General features: G+C 32.1%; 1 pseudogene; it reads left to right on the top strand.

The window, feature by feature from the left end:
- The first annotated feature begins 7,761 nt into the window (after positions 1-7,761).
- On the top strand, positions 7,762-16,335 carry LOC145096106 (protein SAWADEE HOMEODOMAIN HOMOLOG 1-like; annotated as a pseudogene).
- The last annotated feature ends 3,202 nt before the right edge of the window (positions 16,336-19,537 follow it).

Genomic DNA, 19,537 nt, shown 5'->3' with positions numbered 1-19,537 from the left:
AAATTTCACTTAACCGGCTATATATCTCACCAGTAAAGATATTTACACCACGTTAGATTCTAAAATGATAATTGTCAAAAATATAACCCCCTTCAATATTAAATGCATCTATTAATCTATCTCACTATCCATTTTTTTTATGGATTATCTGATTGAAAATATTACAACACGGCTGATATTTTTAATAATTATTTCTTTATTATTATTATTATTTATTTATTTTTCCAAAAGAAAAGTTAAGTTTTAAATGCTAACTTTATTTATTGAAAAAAAAAAAAAAAAAACCTTCCGGCTATCCAATAATACTCCAAAAAATTATTATTTTATTATTTGATATAATAAACAATTTTAATTTATGATCACGTCTAAAATAATATTTAATTCTCAGTAATTGGTTACCTGACATTTATGACTTCAAAAAAAAAATTAATTTATTATCCTTGAAATGTGAAAAAAAAACATTTTATATTATTATTTTTTACAATTAAACCACTTAAACCATTTTAGGTTGTGACTTAGCACAAAAATCGGACTTACCACGCGGTAATAGGGATGTCAAAAAGTCTCGTGGGGGCCCTGTCCCGTTTGGGGGATTTTTTTTAAAAAAAAAATCGGGGGCGGGGGTAGGCAATCCCGTCCCGAAACCGCCATGGAAATCCCGTTAATAAATTACACATATATTTACATATATTAATTATATAAATATAATAAATGGGATTCGGGGGCGGGGACGGGGGTAGAAAGGCTGAACATTCCGGGGGCGGGGGTGGGGGATGCACTCCCCGTCCCCTTTACCCTCGTTGACATCCCTACCCGGAAAATTTCTCGCTGATTTCATAAATAAAACACAATAATCATATATTGGCCAATGTATTATTCTGGCTTTGTAATGTTATGAGATTTATTCTTTGAATCTGTTTTGGATAACTTTATATGGTTATATTTATTATAATGATGTATTATTTATAGTTTGTACCTTGTGTAGGAATCAATGGAAAATTTACCAATTATGATATCAAATGTAACTATTTCCTTTCATAAAATATTTACTCGCTCTCTTTCTCTCTTGAGTTTGCTATGAATGAGCCTCGCTTTCATTCAATGAGATACATCCTGTGTTACATAGAATTTACGATTGATCATGGTCTCAGGCTTCATATATCTTCCTCAGTTAGTCTCACTACTTATTTTGGTGTTGGCTCAAGGGGTACCTAGTAACTTGTCACTCCATATGGGAGTTACTTAATCTTTATGGGAGACAACCTCGTCTCTTTTCCATCTAAGTGTCGGTGTGTGTTATTTCTAGCTCTAATTACAAAGTTGAATACGATAGGGTGGTAAGTCCGATTTTTAGAACATGTTTGGTTTGCAGTCTCCTCTTTGGACTTCATTATCGTAGCCCAAGGCCATTATTTTATATTGTTAGATACACCAATGATTTACTTAAGTATATATATATATTTTTATAATTTTTTTGGATCTCTCAGTTTAATTGTATATATTGTTATCATTGAGTTCGGATTTATTGTGGAAATTATTTAAAATTGTTGATGGATTGGTTTTATAAGTAAATGAAGTTAAACACTTACCATAAATAAAGATAAACACTTAACGGTAAATGAAGATAAACAGTTACCATATAATTATGGGTTAAGTTCTCGGTTTAACTCAAAATCTCATATTTCTCTAACATTTCTCGATATTAGGTTATATCTGTTGGGTTATGAACATTACAACAATCTTATGGTGTACATATAACCCTAATTGTTTTGGATCTAAGCTTTTCTCTATTGAACATGGAAATACAAACTCAAAGCAATAACACTAGATCTAGTATACTCAATTTTGAAATTGACATGTAAAATAGGGTTTGATCATTGCCTTACTTGTTATGTAGTAATAACAAGAACACCTTGAATCTTGAAAGCTTAGAGCCCCAAGTGTTGCACCTCTAATAGAGTCACAAACACCCAGTGCAAAGCATGACTTGGAGAGGTAAGGAAAATCGGCCAAGGTTCTTCTTGGAATGCATAGGGCCGAAAATACTAACCAAAAGGGTCTTTAAATAGTTGTGGCTACTAGGGTTTTCAGGTGAAAACCCTAATACCTTGCTTAGGCAACAAGCAGCCCATCGATTCCCTCTTTAGAGCCCTTAGACGAAATATATTAGGCTTCCCAATAAGATTTCGTCCACTCCACTCTATGGAGTCCATCAGCCCAATTTTGCAACTATCAATGATTTGCAAAACAGTCCCTCAATTAATAATCGGTTCCTTTAATCCCAAAACTAATACTAGATTAATTTCTGATTAATTACCAATTAATAATATGATTTCCATATACTATATTAATAAGATCATTTTGAGTACCAATTTATTATTTATATAATAAATCCTACTCTCTCTCTCTCTCTCCACTTGTCATCCTGTCAAGTTGCATGAGTGAAGGCAACCTAAAAGGACCATGCTCATAATCAAATCAAGTATATACCAAATATAGTTATGGTCTTAGACACCTAATCCAATAGTCTCTCACTTGGATAAGTCTAATAACTATTATTGTAAGTACGACTTCAGAATCTAATCAACAATTGTAGCTTTCAAAATCCGTTGTCAAACTCTGATCTTATCAGTAACACGCCCTTTAGATAAGGGATCGAATATTCCTCCATTCTATACGATATCGTATGGACATAAGACATGGATTATAATCATTCTCTCAGCCCAAGGTTTGTTTCCCGACTTCCGATTCATGACGACTGATAATAGACTACAATCGAACACATCAACTTAGTCCAGGCTTGGCCAAGCGCTTAGGGTGTCATCACTAAATCATCGAAGGGCCCATAGATATCGTTTTTATCTAATTAAGGGTAAAAGGAACGAATAAACTTCGACTCGTATGCTTATACTATTTACTCAGCAAATCACACATAACAATACGTTTTATAACATCAAGTTACTGATGCGTTTATGTATTATCAATGCACAATCGATTTGTAAAACAACAACTATATGTCTCCGTTTTAAAAATATAAGATATTACCTTCTCACAACCACTCGTGATAAAATCCATGAAGTGATTCAAATGAGCGTGGGTTTGATCCAATAATCAAATCTTATTTCAGAAGTACTCATGAGCACTGCATCAAACTTGTGCTACGTCTAAGCACTTAGACAATCTATAGACGGATTCATGACAGTCTTACTGTTGTATTAGGTGTCTAAGCTCATATCTATAATTGGTATGTACTTGACCCGAGAGTAGCATGGTTCATTCGGGTTGCATATCACGGGGACAATTTGTGGATGGATATTTGAGTAAGAGGTTATTATGATTTATTAATATATTATAAGTTCTAATATATTAATATGAAATCATATTATTTAATTAGTATTGATCAAGAATTAATTTGGAATTAATTTAGTGATCAAAAGAGACTAATTAAATTACGGGGACTGATTATGTAAATCAAAGATATATATATATGGTTTGGGCAATTGATCCGTGATGGGCTAAGTTTATGTAAGTTTCCATGAAAAGTTAGCCTACATGAAACATGGATCTTAACCCAAGAGTATGGATTAGGATTTAACCCATGAATCTTGGATGCCTACATATATATACAAGACCTCATGGCTAAAATCGGTGAGATGATGTGTTCTTGGAGAATCATAGCCGATTTGTGTGCCTAGAAATCTCTCTTAAGTCATCCAATTGTTTAAGGGTGTGTTGTGAACCGTTTGAGGCATCACACTTGAGGTGCTAAGTTCTTAAAGGCCAAATACATCAAGGTACAACAAAAAGGTAATTATTATTACTATATTTTATGATTCAAGTGTCAAATCATATACTATTTGTAGCCTTGTGCTTTGGATATTTCAATTCATGTATAATTAGAGAAAACATAGATCCAAAGCATTAGGGTTGTATGTGCACCATAGGATGTTGTAGTATACAAAAACCCAACAGTGGTATCAGAGCCAATGATTGTTTTCTGTTATATTTGATGCTTGTTAATTTTCAAAGTTGAAAAAAAATTGATTTTCTGGCCTTTGACTGGTGACTCGCCGAGTCTATGAACTAACTCGACGAGTCCACTCAGTAAAAGGGAAACTTGATGAGTCAGGTTCATGCACTCATCAAGTAGGTTCTTCTGGTTGCAGAATTTCGTGTTTTTAGCCAAGAATTGGACTACGATCATTACTGCAAACTATTTTGTAATCATAAAAAATTGTATTTTCTGATTTTATAATGATGATCCTCAGCCAATTCAAAGACAATTGTCAAAAAAATTTCAAGATTTGTATTAGTTAATTTCTTGTAAATTGTTGATATGAATTGTTTTGACTTATAAGTATAACTAGATTATAAAAAAAAATTATATGATAATTTTGTTTGGTAAAAATTTGATCTTAAATGTTTTTAAAGTCTTCCATAACTTGTCCTCAAGTTATGGAACATGAAAAGTTTTCCATAAAAACCACATTAACTCATAAGTTATGGAAAACGAAAAGTTTTCAAGAGTTACAAAACTTACACTCAAGTTTTGGTATTTGAAAAGTCTCAAATTATGAAAACATTAACTCTTTTAATTGAAAGGTTTCAAAAGATGCAACTCTTAGGTTCATAACTTAAAAGTTAATTAAAAAGTTTTAATTTTGAATATTTTTAATAACCTAGATGCTTTGAATAGTTCGATTACACCTTATGGACTTTATTAAATTAATTAAAGTGTTTAATTAAAATAGAAGTTTAATAAATCCATAATAACATGATTTAAGCTTAATTAAATTAAAAGTCTAGTTTGATTAAAAGATTAAACCACCTAGCATTTTAAAAGTTTAAAATACACCCTTATACTATATAAAATTAAAAGTCTAATATACTATATATGTATAAGTTAAAATTCAGTCTTACCATTAGTAGGCCTCATTCACGAAGTCGGTTTATAAAAGGGGTATAAGGTTACTGCCTATAAAATGGTGGTTTAATGGGTGTCCACTCTCACCCATCGTTTCCTTGACTGGTGAAGGGTCGTTAGCCGAACAGGTAGGATAGGACATTAATTCTCATTAAAAGTATAATGAAAAATACCAAGTAACTAAACATTTTATAAATTCCTAATTTTAGTTACTTTAGGAAAAATGTGAATTTGATGCTAACCCATGAAATTACACATTGCACCTTATTAGTCGTTAGTGGAGCGTGTATGGTTAACCGGCACACTAATTTGGGACTAATGAAGGATGAAAATGGGTAGCTCGATGTTAATTATAGATCAATGGAGCGTGTGTGGTTAACCGTCACATTGATTAGGGGATTTGTAACATTAAGTGTACCAAGCTAATTTGCATGTTTATTCATACTTTGTTTGTAATCCTCGGCATCCCAGTCACAAACTTGTAGGGCATAATCAAGATTTAAACATGCCATTGAAAAGTTTAATAGATCTCAAAAGATCTAGGAATTTCAATTCATTTAAAACTTAAAATTCATTTTTGTTTTTCATGGTGGAAATTGGTAAATCGTCATTTACCTACCTTCAAATATTTTTCAATTGGATTACGGCATCCCTCTTCCGAATTGTAAAATATTGTGTTGGGTCCTAGCCTTAATATTTCATTTGGGTGTTATATTAAGGACTTAATCAACTAACTTGAATTTCTCCCATTATAGATGTCTACGTCAGAAAACTATGGTCTTCCCAAATCTTATGGAAAAAGCTTTCCACATGAAGATGATGTTCCCAGAAATCATACTTCACTTCCTCCACCTCCTCAATAATTCTCCCTAACCCATAAGTTCAAAGACTTGAAAATTTCAACGTCACTCAAGCCCTACTTGCAATAAAACATCAAGATGGAAGGTCTGTGTGTACTCACGTCTTGGAGATGAAGTCACATATTGACAGGCTGAGATTATTGGGTGTCATTGTCTCGAGGACGTTGGCTGTTGAATAGGTTCTTCAATCACTTCCTGAGTCATATAATGAGTTCATTAGAGATTACTATATGACAGACCGTAACATGACCCTTATCGATTTTACCTATTTGCTAATTGCGGTTGAATCAACAATGATTTGGCGCAATGGAAAAGCAAATTTGATTGGAAGATCTACTCCCCAAACTTCCATGGACATTGACAATGGAAACATTGGAAGTCCAAAAAAGGTTTCTCTTTCCCAAGGAAAGGGAAAGAAAAAGTCTGAGATTGTTCCGTGTACCATTCCCAAAGAGTCCATATGTTTCTACTACCAAGAAAAGGGGTATTGGTTAAAAGTTGTTGTATCTACCTGAAGGACCACAAGGATGGTAAACTCAAAAGTTTGACTCTACTTCAAGTAAGTTCACTATCTAACTCTATTAAGTACCTATTTGTAGATTCTTAATACATGATGTGATGATATTACATTTTGATGTTTTGTAGAATCAAAGGAAGCTTAAAGGAAGAGTAAGCTGAATCTGATCACGAAAAGATGGATTTTGATCACCTGATTCAATGATCGGATTTTTGAGCTGCTGCTTAGGAGTTATGATAGATTGCTTAGAAATATTTAGCAACATAGTTTTCATATGTAATTGCATTGTAAGGAAAGGTGTTTCCGCATTTTATAAATAAATAAAAATTTGATTTTATCTTATCTTATATCTCATTGCAATGACATTTGTGAAAATTGATGTTTGTATGTTTCTAGTGTTAGCAATGTTGAAAATGGATTTGATACTTTCGTTTGTGGTAGTGTCAAAATTTACCAAATAAAGAAAGATTCTCATCAGCCAAGTTTCAATTGGATAGAAACTTGGAATCATGCATCTTGTATTGTGTGATGAATGAGAACCTTCATCTTTGGGAAATTTAGACTAATTTCTTGTTCACATGTATATGTGAGTCAAGTGAAGGACTAAGGGATCGACTACACTTGGTTGTGCGCTGGTCAGGTCCACCACAATGAACGATAAGACTATTCATTATGATTTACTAAAGTTTAGTAAATATGGTTATGCTTACAAGATTAAGTTTAATTCTGAATCATTGAAAAAGTTTCAATGTATGGCAGAACAAATAAGAAGAATCAAATTAGGCAGAAAGATAAAAGTTTCTCCAATCTGAGAAGAAGGGAGAGTACTTGAGTATCGTGTTTTATGATTATCTTAGTGATTATGAAACCATATCACAATTGATCCTCTAATGACATCTTAGTGCATTTGTAGGCTAAGAAGAAGAGTCGTGAATTGTTGAAATGGTTGAATCAATTAAGGTGAGTCATACTTCGTTCCAAAATCGAGTCTTAGAGTCAGACTCCAAGATTGTGCCTTGAGTGACATATCTGAAGTAGGTTTAGAACACATTATGAAATTTGGAGTAAGAAATGGTTCTTGCTCATGCACATTTGAAATTTGTAGTTGTGATGTTTTGGATAAACAAAGACCAACTAAGACCAATTTTATGAAGTGTTATTCTTGATAAGAATCCGCACTCTTGGATAGTTTTTTGTCAAGGAAAGTTTCTTGACAGAGAATCTTATATGTCAAGAGGTCAGTAGGAGTCTTAAAGATCTTGAAAAGTTTCAAGAGCTAATCAAGCAAAAACCTATCATTTATCACTAGCACACGACTTGAGGTTCGTTACCTATCATGTTGACAAATTCTTGTTTTTGTGCCCATTCCAGTTAAAGTTGACTATGCATGTGAGTTCTATGAGTTCTCAATTGTTTGAATAAGGAAAAGAACTTTGATCAATGAAAGTTCATTGATCAGTATGGGTGAGCTACTCAACAACTTGGAAGACATGGTAGGCCCTTGTGCTGCCAAGTGGCAGGAAATTAAAATTGAACAGGTTCTATCCACATGAGTTTAAATTTATCATAGACCTTGTCTTATGATAATGACAAATTCACATGGATAGGAACACATACACTATTAAATCTAAGTGACATAAGGTTTCTCTCCAATTCATAAAAATGATTGTGGGGAAACACTTTCATTATGTAGATTTTAAGGAGATAGAAGTTGTGTTAATTGCGTTCTCAAATTCAATTATGATTACGACATCCCTCTTCCTAGTTCGAATTGTGAGAAATGGAAAATAGTTTGAACATTCGAAACTTATTTTTGTAAGTTTTGAATAGTTTAGACACATATATGAGCTTTCTTATAAAAGGTATATGAGCTTAGATAAAGGCTTGTCAAAGCATCTCGCATCGGAAATCTGAACTTTGGTAAAAAAAAGTCAATAAGTGTTGATTTCTAGAAGTTCAGCTGATTTATGAGTATATGTAAAAGCTAGTGAGAGCATAAGTGTTACGTTAGTAAGAATATAATTATCATGAGTGGGAGCATGATTATTATGTGAAGTGTTGCAAGTTAGCAATACTAGTTATAGGAAACAATGGTTACAAATTTGCAAAGTTGCAAAATTTGAAAAGTTCTGTAACATCCTAAAATTTCATACATCATAATTAAGCAATTTATATTCATGATGACAGAGGAACTCACGAGTTGGGTGCCCAACTCAGCGAGCGGAGACAGGTTTTGGCCACGTGGGTTAAGCGACCAACTCGACAAGTCGAGAGACCAAATCGGCGAGTTGGAGCTGTTTGAGGAAACCCTAAATACCTAGGTTTGTGACCTATTTAAGGGGCCTTAAGCGCTTATTTCCGCCTCACCAGCAACTCATCCTTTAGAGAAACTGTAATCGTCCATTTGAGCTAGAGAGTGAGAGAGAAGCTAATCTTGTGATTATCAGTGCACTTTTGAAGGAGAAGAGGGGAGCATCAAAGATTGGATCAAGAGGAGGCTTTGGATCTAGAGGTTCATCAGGGTGTTGCTTCAGTTAGAGGTAAAAAGATGCTAACTTTATCATTTCCTTATGAGATCTTGGTTTAGGGAGTTTCTAGGGTTTTCTCCCATCCTTTTGTGTCATTTGAGTCCTTTGAGCATGATTTGAGGTTGAAACCTCATATCTAGATTGTAGGAGGTCTTGTGAGTCCAAAGAACCAAACTTTATTGAGCTAGAGATAAGATCTTACGGATCTAACCCTTATGGGAGCTTGTATTGGCATTATGGAGCAAACATGTCATGCATGAACGTAAAGATCAAAGCTTTACGTGACATTCGAGCCATAGGGCACTAGATCCAGAGTTTGGAGTGGTGGATCTGCCTTAAAAATTTTTAATGAGAATACATAATGAATGGACTCGCCGAGTCAATGAGATGACTCGACGAGTCAGCTAGGGTTCCCCCGACGAGTCTAGACAAGGATAACTCGGCGAGTTGATGAGAGAACTCAATGAGTTAAGTTGGGTTTTCGCGATGTTCTGAGGAATAATAGGGACTCGACGAGTCACATTGATGCACTCGACGATTCAGTTCAACATGGACAGTTAACTTGAGTGTTGACTTCTGTTGACTTTAAGGTTTGGTTAAGGCGGGGATTATTAGGACCATGGAGGGGTAAAATGGTCTTTTACCCTTCCCAAGAGTTAGAGATGAGCGAGCATGAGTTTATTTAGAGTTTTGATTTTAAGTATTAATTAGAGATGCTTGTTACATGTAGGCGGGGATTATATGGTTCGATGGGTACACGTTTTCCTAGCTTACTTACGAGGTGAGTCTTCTCACTATACTTACCTAGAGTGGTAATATTTGTGTGACCGGAGGGTCTTGTGTGCTTATATTGAGTATTGTGATATCCTGCATTATATCTTTGCGATTTGTGATGTGTATTATTCCGAGCTTACTGAGTTAGGACCGGAGGGTCCACCCAAGTTGTGGAGATATTTCGACAATCGTTGATCAAGCCGATAGTTGAGGGGGAGGAGGAAGAAGATGTAGTGACGAGATACTGAAAGGCGTCGATGGTATGTAGGTTTTAAAACTGATTTCACAAATTTAAATGGACATTAAAGATGAAGAGTTTAATAAATATATTAACATAAATATAGGTTCAAAATCAAACAAAGTTACCAAGATTATAGGATTGTATATTAAATTCAATTAATTGATTTTATAAGCCATTTACAAAATTACCCTTATTAATTTAAAAAATTATTTAATATTTTGTTAATTTGTGATTGGTGCATACATGCACACAATAGTTGTAAGAAACATTTGAACCTATATATATATATATATATATATATATATATATATATATATATATACACACACACACACACACACACACACACATACATATAAACTGCATCTTATGGGAAGAAATGACTTGGGGCAAGAACATTTCATTAAGACCACTCAAGAAAAAATTAGATTTTGAACATTCACAGGTACAAACCAAAACGGTTTTATTTGTCAATTCAGTTGTAAAAAATATCTAGAATGATAAATTGTTCACCTTCAGTTCAGTGGTTAAAATATCTTGAACAATAAATTATTCACCGTCAATTCAGAAAAAAGGGAATCGTATTTTGGGTTTCACTCGAAACCATGGTAATAAAGATCTCAAGATCATAAACACAGATGTTGTGTAACCTAAACCTCAGTGGTAAAACCTGAGAATCTGAAGGGTTGCGATTATGAACATGAAATAGATGGAGAATAATAGATTGGGAGTTGCATGGCTGGGAGTTTCACGAAAATCATGTTAGCAATGATTTTATGATCATTAACATAAATGTTTGTAGCCCTATACCAAAATTGTTTTTGTTCTGATAGTCAAGGGACTACATGGAAGTCGTGATAAGATATGGTGGAAAGAAGTTATGATGCCAACTGTCAATTCCTTGTTGCATACTAGAATTTACGAATGAATTTACCATCAATTCCTTGAAAATAAATTATTTTTGTTGTTTTTGATTTTCAGAATACTTAAATAAAGAAAATATTTATGAGATTTTTGAATTTCTGAAAAGGAAATGAAGAAATGAATAAAATATTTTTGGAATTTTGATTATCTGAAAAAAAATTGAGACAGAGTTAAAAAAATATTTTTGGATTTTTGATTTTAGAAATTAATGACAATAGATGTACAAAGATAATTGATTCTAAAATGTGAATGAATAGTTACTTCAGACCTACTCCGAAGATCGGAACAAGTCAGAAGTGAACAGTTGAATCCGACAACTTTCGAGGATCGGAACCATTCAAAAGTGTATAGTAAGATGGATGATTACAGTGTTGATTTCAGAACAGAGTCAGCTTCGGTCATTCTAATTCCTTGTAGGGTCTTATTGAATGATACTTCTAGTAAGGCTTTTGTGAAGATATCCGCTAGCTGATCTTAGGATTGGACAAAGTGAACTTCCACATTCCCATTTTTAATGTGGTCCTTGATAAAGTGGTATCGAAGCACAATATGTTTTGTTTTCGAATGTTTTACTGGATTGTGATAGATTCAAATTGAACTTTCGGAATCACAATACAAAGGAATTCGTTTCATATTGATTATGTAGTCTCTTAGTTAATTTATGAATCCATACCACTTGTGATGTCCATGATGCCGCTGCAATATATTCTGCTCCAGCTATGGATAAGGAAACGCAAGTTGGCTTCTTGGACTGCCAGCTAACAAGCTTTCCATCCATAAATTGACATCCACCCGATGTACTTTTTCGATCAAGGCCATAACCACCTAAGTCAGCATCATAATAGGTTTACACAAAGAATCTTGAATTTGATGGATACCATAAGCCTAGTGAAGTTGCTTGTTTCATAATCAAAATTTGTTCTTGACAACCATCATATGAGGTTCTCGAGGATTTGCTTGAAACCAAGTACAGTAACAAACAACAAACATTATGTTTGGACGACTAGATGTTAGATACAATAAAGATCCGATCATCTAACGAAACAATGTAATATCCGCTGAAGCTTTGTCAAGTGAAGGAGAGAGTTTTATTCCGAACGCCATTGGAACTTACACCTTCGAATCATCCATCGTTCCGAATTTGGCCAATAATGTCTTTGTGATGGCTTCTTGATTGATGAATATTCCCTCCGAACTCTGTCTTATATTTAAACCACGGAAAAAGTTAATTGGACCCATAAAACTCATTTCAAAATTTGCCTCCATTAATATTTGGAATTTAGCAGTTAAGCTGGGATTAGTGGTTCCGAAAATAATATCATCAACAAAAATTTAAACTATCATTAAATGGTCACCATTTTTCTTTCGAAAGAAGGTAGGTAGGATCAACAAAACCTTGTTTGAATTTAGACTATTTTAGAAAATGAGTTAGAGTTTCATACCATGCCCGTGGAGGTTGTTTAAGATCATATACAACATTGTCCAGAATATAACAGTGATTTGGAAATTTGTCATTCACAAAACCTGATGGTTGTTTAACATAGACTGTTTCTTTAAGTCTCTATTTATAAATGCACACTTCACATCTATTTGATATATTTGAAAGTTTTTATAAGCAACATAAGCTATAAATATGCAAACTGATTCAATTCGAGTTATATGATAAAACTTCTCTTCGTAATGGATACTTTATTCTTGAAAATACCCTTTGAAAACTAGGCGTGCTTTATTTTGAATAACATTCCCTTCTTTGTCCATCTTGTTTCTGAATCCCATTTCAGACCAACCACAACTGCATTTTCTGGAGTAGGAATCAATCTCCAAACTTTGTTCCAATCAAAGTCATTAAGTTCTTCTTGCATTGCATGAACCCAATCTTCATGGTTTTTGGTTATATTTTTGAATAAAGGAATTAAACATGAAAAATTCCAATTTAGAAAATAAAGTAGTTTGCTTCTCTTTTTGTTGAGCACATGTGAGAACCCCTAAAAAAGTATCTCCGGTCACTTGAGATTGCAGATGACCTTTAGTCCATTTTGTCGGTGGTGGAAATTTTGATCGTAAACCGGATCAATCTCAGGAACGATTTCTTCAAATTCTGATTGAGCATCTAAATCATTATTTTCATTATTCTCCCCTTGAAAATTTACACTTGTACCATCATTCAGATTAGAACTCTCCCCCTAGAGTTGAGCATCTGAATCAATATTTGGAGCTGAACTCTCCCCATGGATTAAAGCGTCATGAGGTTCCGATGGAGTTAGTAATTCAATTGTATTCTGAACAGGTTGCTCATTTTGAGTCACTATTTCGTCAAAAGATCCATCAACAATCTTTAGTAATTCATCCTCATGATTATCCTTAGCATTTGATTTCTAAGAAATTGCCCTTTCAAGTTCATCAAACAAATTTAGAAAATCCTCATATGGATTCATAAGAGGAATAATCTTAGAATTTGTTGTTGGAAAAATTTGTTCAGTATGATAATCTTCCTATTGATATTTCTTTATGTAATTGTGATCAAATGTAACATAATAGCTTTATTACATCTTCTTTGATTTTTTGTTCAGAACACGATACACCTTTCATGTTAATGAGTATCCTAAAAATATTCCTTCACCAGCTTTCACATCAAATTTGTTTCGATGTTATCTGGAATTGAATAAAAAGCACCTGGATCCAAACACATGAAAGAATTTAATGTTAGGCTTTCGATTGTTCAGAATTTCATCAGGAATAATCAAAAAACATTTTTTAATGTATGAGCAATTATGAGTAAAACAAGCAATGACAATAGCATCAACCCATAAATATAAAGGAAGATTCGCAAATGAGAGTATTATCCTTGCAGCTTCACAGAGAGAACAATTTCGTCTTTCAACTACACCATTCTGCTATGGAGTGTAAGGCAAAAAGAAATTGTGAGAAATTCCTTTGCTTGTCAAGAATTCTTCAAATGCATGATTTTTGAATTCTGAACCGTTATCACTTCGAGTTTTTCGAACTAGCTTTCGCAATTGTAGCTCAACTTGCTTGATGAAATCAATTAGCTTCTGAGTCACTTTGAATTTCTACTTAATAAAGAATACCCAAGTAAATCGAGAAAACATATCAACAATAACCAAAATGCATTTGTTACCGCCAATGCTTTCAATAGTTGATGGACCATAGAGATCAATATGCATTAATTCCAGTGGTTCAATGATCTTGGAATTGATTATGGATGAATGACTCGTTCTGCCTTGTTTTTCAAGTTCACATGCAACACCAGTGGCAACCCTGGGGGTGGTGCGAGTGTGCAATCGCACCAGACCTCCAATCGTAAGGGGCCTCTGATTGATAATTTTCTTTAATATTATATTACTAAAAATAATTAGAAGAAAATAATAATAATAAGTTAATTAAATAGAATTTCATGTTACAAATCTCATTTATATTATAAACAATAAAAATTATGTTTGATAAAATAGCGGACTCTTTTTGTCTTTAGCGGTAAAAAATTTCCTTAATAATATTTTACAAAAAAGGTATGGGGCCTTAATTTAATTTTTGCACAGGGCCTCCAATATCTCAGGGTCGGGCCTGTGCAACACATAAGTTTTCCTTTTCAAATTTCAGAAAAGGAAGTCCCCGAACTCGATCACCAATTATGATCTTGTTACTATCTTTGAAGTTCATGTGAGAAAGCCTCCGATGCCACAACCAACTGTCATCAGAAGAAGCTTTTGTAAGCAAGCAGACAAACGGTTTCCCTTGAATCAGATTTAGATTGAGAGGATGCATTTCTCCTTTCCTTTTTGACTTCAGAAAACTATTTTAGATTCCTTTTGTATGATTTTTTAACCTTCTTCATCAAAAGATACTTTGAGACATTTACCTACAACCAATTGAGAAACACTAATTAAGTTGTGTTGTAAACCTTCAACATAAGCTACCTTCCGAATCATGAATTCCCCGTTAGTGCTCATGCCATATCTATGACATCCCTAATTTCACGGCCAGAAAAGACCGATGTGTTTATGCTTATTTAAAAATCAGAGTATCCTTTTTTGAAGAATAATATTGTAGAATTTGTTCCTAGAAAACATGATAATGATATTATCAAAGCATTTCTGAAGAAATGTATTTTATTTATATTAAAACATTGGGATGTCATCGTCAATACAGAAAAACATAAGCATAATGAAATATTACAAGTCTTACAGTAATTAAACTAATGACCTAATACTCCTTGAATCTCTCAGCAGAATGTATCTTTCATATAGTCACCCGTGATACAATAAATTGAGTGGGTGAGGTTGGGAAACTTGGTGAGTACATAGGGGTTTCATCCCATAATAATATAATTATTAGGTTTAATAATCAAACAATCAACCTAATTTCCCTTCCCTATTGTATCTGATCCTTTTTATTTCTACACACACACACATACAAATGGCCATGTTTTGTTTTCCTTGCATAGGTACACACGTGGTTCCTTGATAGACAATTATTTTTAGCTATTAAGAGTAAAAATCCAATGGTTGATTCAAATGAAGTGACAAAGCAGCCTGCAATCATAAACTCTTCTCCAAATGCTCTAAAAAATCTTATGGCCTTGCCAAAAGCATAAGTTGCATCTAAAAAACCTAAAACGCCCAAAGGCTCATTTTATATTTCGTTCTCTTTTGCTTATGGAAAAGAATTATGCTTCATTATTATGTTTCTTCTACAGCATAAAGAGTGGCAAAACTTTTAGATTTGATTTTTGAAGCCTTGTCAACAAAGGATTGTGCTTGGTGAGTAGCTATAAATATATTTGATGATTCTAATATATCCTTTTTATAGGTAATAAGGTAAATCATGTAATAATTTCCTGACTAACTTTTCAAGTATGATGTTGATGCTTTCACTAATTTCAGAGTTCTTTACCATGGCGAGCTTATAAGCCTTTGTTATCACACTCATAAATTGACCATACGATTATGTAATGATGAATCAGGGTCATTCTTGTCTTTTTTTTTTTTGTTTGAAATGTGCAGGAAGTTTGTGTGAGATTTTCTGGTTTTAGTCATGATCAAGATGAATGGTTGAATGTAAGAAAAGGACTTCGTAAGAGGTCAATACCCTTGGTGCCTTCAGATTGTCACAAAGTCAAAGTTGGTGATCTTTTGTTGTGCTACAGGGTATGCTTTTTTTACCTTTCTCTTTTCCTTTTATTGCTTATTGGTAGAAATGTGCAAGATGGTTGCTTATTATTTACAAAATACAAGTACAAAATCTTAGTGTTAAGGTAAAGATATGTTTTCTTTTAAATAGAGCGATTTGGGAATTGGGAGATTGTAATTAGTTTATAAAATATGATAATATTATTTGTTGGTGTTGATTCACAGGCAAATGAAGATCATGCACTTTATTCTGATGCACAACTCCCCTGTGTTGAAAGGCAGCTGCATGATACAGATACTTGCACGTGTACCTTTGTGGTTCAATTTGATTACGATAATGTCGAGGTAAATAAAATAAATGTTATTTGAAAATACTATAAATTTCACTTATTGTAGCAAAGGCATTTTAAGGCACATTAATTTTATTTCTTACTTGGTACACAATATTATCATGGCAATTTGATGAAGATAGATATGAATTATATATAATTCACATGTAAATCATATATAATTCACATATTAATCACAAGTAACTCATAATTGAATCACATATGAATTATATAATTCACATATGAATCACATGTAAATCACAAATTAATCACATATTAATTACATGTGATTCACATGTAAATCACATGTAATTCACATATGAATCACATGTAAATCACAAAAGAATCACATGTGAATTACATGTGATTCACATGTAAATCACATGTAATTCACATTTGAATCACATGTAATTCACATGTAAATCACAAGTGAATTACATGTGATTCACATGTAATCCACATATAAATCACAAATGAATCATATATGAATTACATGTGATTCACATGTAATTCACATATAAATCACATGTAAATAACATGTAATTCACATGTAAATCACAAGTGAATCACATATGAATTACTGTGATTCACATGTAATTCACATGTAAATCATAAGTGAATCACATATGAATTACATGTGATTCACATGTAAATCACATATGAATCACATGTAATTCACATGTAAATCACAAGTGAATCACATATCAATTACATGTGATTCACATGTAAATCACAAGTGAATAACATGTGAATTACATATGATTCACATGTAAATAACCATTGAATCACATATGAATTACGTTTATATGCACACATGCATTTTGTGTGTATGTGTGCGTGTTCTTAGTTAATTATTTTTTTAAAATTTTGTTGTCAATTTCACATTTGAATCCTAAAATATACAATCACATGTGAATATCACATTATATAATCATATGTGAATCTTAAATGATATAATCACATGTGAATCTTACATGATATATATATATATATATATATATATATATATATATATGTGTGTGTGTGTGTGTGTGTGCATTTTTGTGAGTGTTCTTGCATTAATCAATTTTTTTTTTAATTTTATTGTAGATTTTGAAGAATTGGTGGAAAATATTGAAGAGGTAAAAAGTGATAAATTGAAGAAAATGTGGAAATTTTGATATGAAGAAATGGCAACACTATGAATCTTTGTAACATTTTTTATTTTTTATATTTTATTTTGTATCAAATAAAATTCTTGTATTATTATGTTTATAGATTGATTAATAAAAATGAGATTTGTTATGATTTACTTACGAATATTATACTATAAGAAATATGCATATGTGCATTTGAAAAAATATGCATATATGCACCTAAAACGTTGATTTTTTTGGTTAAAAAATTAGAGTTTTTTTTTAATATTCCAGTTTTTTTTTTTAATTTACTGATTTTTAAATATTTACTTTTTTAAAAAATACAATTTTTTTTAAAATGCAGTTTTTCTGAAAAAAGTTGCAGTTTTTTTTTTGGAAAAAAATGCAACTTTTTTTAAAAAATTACATTTTTTTAAAAAAAAAATTTCAAATTTTTTTAAAAATTCATGTTTTCTGAAAAAAGTAAAAAATCTCCATTTAAAAAAAATCAAAATTTATTTTAAAAAAATCTAAAATTTAATTTATTATGTTAATTTTTAAAACATTTTATTAATATTTCGCATAATTAAAAAATTTAAACATTAAATGAGATCGATAAGATGACGATGACATCCTTAATAAGTTATTTTGATCTAATGTTCCACATTTAATTCTCGGGTTCTCAGAAAACTATGAGTTCTCAACCCATCTCACCCCCCCCCCCCACACACACACACACACACACATATATATATATATATATATATATATATATATATATATATATATATATATATATATATATATATATGTTCAGGTTCATTTAAGACCATGCTAATTTTGTGACACCGTGAGAGACAATCAAAAAATAATTTTAAAATGAAAAATAAAAGAAAAATTCCGAAAATTCTTTTATTAATTATTATTTTTGGCATTTTATTTACCTAAAACAATAAAAAATAAATATAAATTACCGTTTTTTTTAATACGTGAAATATTCTAATAGAAGTTTACATTGTAAGTATTTTAATATGATTTTTAGAATGTTAGAATATTCTAGTATTCTACTAAAATTGTCAGATATATAAAATATTCTAATATTCTACTAACTTATGTAAAAAACAATAGTTTGTTTATTATTATTATTATATTTTTTGTGGAAAATATAAATGACGAAAATAATATTTAAAAAAGTTTTTGAAAATTTTCAATTATTTTGCATTTTAAAAATGTTTTTTTATCTACAAAATGAGTGTCTAGGATTGCGTCTCATGATCTTACAAAATTAAGACGTCTCACATGAACTTAACCCTATATATATATATATATATATATATATATATATATATATATATATATATATATATATATATATATGTATATATATATATATATATATCGTTTAAAAATAGAAATTTACTATTTATAACTTTATTAAAAAAATTTAATATTCTATAATATTATTATTTAGAAAAAAAATACTCCACCCATTCACTAAATTAATTTATGTAGTTATCACACTCCACTTAAGTTGTTACACTAAAGCTACCAGACACCCGCCGGCCGCCATGCCGCCACTGGCCGTCGAACGTCGGACCACAGCCAGAACGCTATTACTCGGTTCATTGCAAATCTGCTTGACATCTTTTTATCCTCTAAACTACTCCCATATGTAGTTTCATCAGATCTTGTTCCCGATCTCCACAAAATAAATCAAGAATGCGAAGAAATCTCCATAGGCAGTCGCGTTGTACGTATGATGGAGGAAATTTGATAGCCTCATTTCGATTATAGGAGCCGAGAAGTAAGTGGTGGTATAACTGATGATCCTCCGTTTGATACAGTCGAAATTCGAGGCTTGTTGGATCGTATAATAGATCTTAGGAGGGTTTGTATCCCGGTCGACAAGATTGATATATATATATATATATATATATATATATATATATATATATATATATATATATAGATGATGAGATTGAAAAGACGAAACTAGCTACCTAGGGTTTTCGTCAACTGTAGGAACGTCGAAGGTATATATACAAGATCGAAGAGCGTGATGTAGAAGACTTGAGTCTCCAGATTCGCCAGAGAAGAAAGCTTCATCGGAGGGATCCACCTGAGAGAGGAAGAAGTAAAAGCATTTTGTGATTAGAATCACTAACGATAATCAGATGA

The sequence above is a fragment of the Lactuca serriola genome, chromosome 3, assembly GCF_051521515.1.
Source record: "Lactuca serriola cultivar US96UC23 chromosome 3, Lser_US96UC23_V15, whole genome shotgun sequence".
NCBI lineage: Eukaryota > Viridiplantae > Streptophyta > Magnoliopsida > Asterales > Asteraceae > Lactuca > Lactuca serriola.
This window is presented reverse-complemented; position numbering and strand designations above follow the sequence as displayed.